This window comes from Bidens hawaiensis, unplaced genomic scaffold (assembly GCF_021521415.1).
Source record: "Bidens hawaiensis isolate Kalapana, Puna unplaced genomic scaffold, B.hawaiensis_p1.1 tig00025061_1, whole genome shotgun sequence".
Lineage (NCBI taxonomy): Eukaryota > Viridiplantae > Streptophyta > Magnoliopsida > Asterales > Asteraceae > Bidens > Bidens hawaiensis.
In genome coordinates, this window is record NW_027493988.1 from 204984 (window position 1) to 209005 (window position 4022).

Here is a 4022-nt window from a genome sequence, read left to right on the forward strand (position 1 = left end):
TTCGATTCTATGGCATCGTAGAATGGGTCACAAACATGTTCGGAAGATGAATTATTTGATGGCTAATATAGTGGAGGGTGTCTCTTTGAAGAACTTTAAATTATCTGATCATTGCATTGCATGCAAAAAGGGCAAGCAGAAGATAAAATCCTTCTAAACTATTAAACTCCATTAATACTCCTCTTGAACGACTTCATATGTATTTGTTTGGTCCTGTGAATCGTGCGAGTAATTCTGGGGATTGGTATTGTCTTGTGGTGACTAATGATTATTCAAGATACTCATTGGTGTTATTTATGAATTCGAAAGATCAAACACCGGTTTTGGTACAAAACCTTATCACCAAGATCGAATCACTATACAAACAAAAAGTGAGGAGAATCCGAAGTGATAATGGTACTGAATTCAAAAACACTGTATTAGATTTCTTTTGTGTTTAAAAAGGAATTCATCGAGAATACAGTGCACCATATGTACCTCAAAAAAATGGTGTTGCTGAATGAAAGAATCGAACCTTGATTGAAGCTGCACGAACTATGCTCGCTGATTCTAAGCTTCCCATCCAATTCTGGAATGAGGCGGTGAATATAGCTTGCTATACGCTTAATCGGGTTCTAACTGTTAAACGACTCAATAAGAAAAGTTATGAGTTGTTGAATAATCGAAAACCTAACTTATAGTACCTGGAACCTTTTGGGTTTCCGTGTATAATGTTGAAGAAGGATGCGGGTAAATTTGAAGAAGAAGCTATCGAAGGGTATTTCTTGGGATACGCATCTCCAAAGAAAAGGGTATTTAACTTCACGTCTGGTTGTGTTGAGGAATGGTACCATGTGGACTGTCAAAAGTACACAACTCCTCCTCAAGGGAAAGGTCCCGACTAGATGTTTGACTATGATAGTTTATTAAATTTATTTACTCCATCGACTGAACACATAGACGAAGATCTGGTTCGAGCATACCTTGAAGATCAATTGGTCATTCCAAGATTTTCAAGTTCTAATGATGTTGAAGCTCCACTTATAGCTCCAACTGAGGAACCTCATGCTGCTTCTCCAGCTTCTTTTGATAATGTATCTACTTCTTCTGATGATGATCAAGCTAAAGATCAGGTTATTCCACTTGACAGTGATAATGCTTCATCTCAGAGCTTGGTGAACATTATACTAATATATTTGATAATGTTGTTGTTCCTGTGAATCCTACTCTTCGGATTCATGGTTATCATCCACAGGAAAACATCATTGGAGAACTTGATGTGGGCGTTCGTACACGTCATCAAGTTGCTTCGTCAAGTGATAATAATATAGTGTGTGCATATGCTGATTTACATTCATCAGGAATTTTAAATCTAGCAAAATTTACTTGCTTTCTATCTCAATTTGAGCCAACGACGGCTCGTAAGGCACTTAAAGATCCTTCTTGGGTAGAAGCTATGCAAGAAGAATTACAGCAATTTGCACGTTTGGGTGTTAGGGACTTAATCGACAAACCTGCTAGAGTCAAGAAAGCTATTCTGACTAAGTGAGTATTTAAGTGTAAGAAAGACGATCAAGGGGTGATTGTCAGAAACAAAGCACGCCTAGTGGTGCAGGGTTTTCATCAGCAAGAGGGTGTTGATTACACATAAGTATATGCTCCAGTGGCTAAATTAGAGTCGATTCGAATCTTCCTGGCATATGCTGCTTGTAAGAATATCAAGGTCTATCAAATGGATGTTAAAAGTTCTTTTCTTAATGGTGTACTACACGAGGAAATGTTTGTTTTACAGCCTCCTGGTTTTGATGATCCTGATTATCCGGACCGAGTTTACCGATTAAACAAGGCTCTGTATGGTCTACATCAAGCCCCGAGAGCTTGGTATGGCACGCTCTCCGACCATCTGACAGATAACGACTTCAAACGAGGGACTGTCGACTGCACTTTATTTCATAAAACTGTTGTTGATGTTCTTCTCCTAGTTCAGATTTATGTTGACGACATTATTTTTGGATCTACAAACGATACGTTGTGTAAGGAGTTCGAGAAGTCCATGAAAACAAAGTTCAAGATGAGTTCGATGGGAGAAATGAATTTCTTCTTAGGGTTGGAAGTTCACCAGTCTGTTAACGGAATCTTTATTCATCAGACAAAGTATGTGAACGATGTCTTGAGCCGATTCAAGATATCTGCCGGAAAAATCCCTTCTACTCCTCTCCCCGTGGGTCACAATTTATCACCGGATGAATTGGAGGTTATCGTTGATCCTACCCTCTATCATGCCATGATCGGTTCTTTAATGTATCTAACGGCTTCTCGCCCTGACATTATGTTTGCTGTTTGTCTTTGTGCTAGGTTTCAAGCAAGTCCCCGAGTGACTCACCTAGCTGCGGTTAAGAGAATACTTCAGTATTTGAGGGGAAATCCAGACATCGGTTTGTGATACCCCAAGGATGATACTTTTGATCTTACTGCTTATTCAGACTCGGACTATGGAGGTTGCAAGATCAACTTCAAATCAACGACTGCAGGATGTCAATTTTTAGAAAACCGGCTTGTTTCCTGGCAGTGTAAGAAGTAGACAACGGTCTCCACTTCAACAGCCGAAGCTGAGTATGTTGTAGCCTCGAGTTGCTGTTCCCAGGTTTTGTTGATACAACAACATCTTCGCGACTACGGTTTGAAGTTTCTTACTACTATTTTGATTGATAATTCTGCTGCAATTTCTATCACAAAGAATCCCGTACAACATTCAAAAACAAAACATATCGAAATTCGATATCACTTTATACGGGATTACTTTGAGAAGAAGTTGATTGACCTTGAGAAAGTACATACTGACTTTCAGAAAGCCGATCTGTTTACCAAAGCTTTTGACAAAACGCGTTTTCACTTTTTTCTTGGTTTAAATGGATTGAAGACCCTCGCTGTTATCCTTAAACAAGGATGACTATATTTATTTTATGTCATTTTTATTTTAAAATTTATTTTGGTTTTAGGGGGTGAAAATCTAGAAAATACAAAAAGATTGTGCTTTTCGTTTGTATAGATAAAACAACCCAAAAACATTTAAAATTTTTAAAAACCAAAAACATTTTAAAATTTAAAAATCCAAAAAAGATTGTAATTTCAGTTTGTACAGAAAAATCCGAAAATCCAAAAAGACTGTGAATTTTTTTTTTGTTTATAAGAAAATTGAAAAAAAACAAAAATATTGTGTTTTTAAAGTATGTATAGAGAAAAACCAAAAAGATTTTTGCATGCGTTCGCTGAAAATTATGTCAATTATCTACATTTGAAGGGCATGTACGTGTATATGTTTGGGCCTGACATTTACTTGTAAATGATCTGGTTAGCCATTCACCTGATAATGGAAAATAGTTGGGGCGTTCGTTATGCGTTTTTAAATTGTTTTCTCGCTGAAAATTATGTCGGTTATTTAAGTTTGTGAATCATGCTTGCATGTCTTGGTCCTATTATTCACTTGTTGAATTGATAGAACAGCCATTTTTATAGACTTAAATTAACTAGGGCGGTTAAAATTATCTTTACGTTTGTTTTATGCTCCTCAAATTTTTTGAGTTTTGAAGCAAAAAGAGAAAATGATAGTACATTGATTATCTTGACTCTAAATCCAGCAAGAAGTAAGCTTAAAAGATTGTGTGCTTAATTACATTGGTGCATTGGTAGGTCTTAAAACAAACGAGTAAGGTAAATTATGTGATATAAACATAAAGAAACGCCAAATTGAAAGGGGTGTTAGTCTCTAAAAAAGTCTCGGTGAGGATGGCAGAAATTTAATAATCTGTAATACTCAAGCCTTATACTTGTTTGATCAACCAAAAACAAAATAAAGCAAATAACAAGCTTTGAGGTTCTGGACACTCTGAGTCTTTATGTGGCTTAATCATCTGGGTATTCATATGCATGAATATTTCATTCGCTTTAAGAGCAAACCCAAAGTCATTAAACTTGATCAGTTCTGTACTTCATACAAATTTCCAAATTACTGACTTGATTAAAATCCGTTGTTAGTCATACAT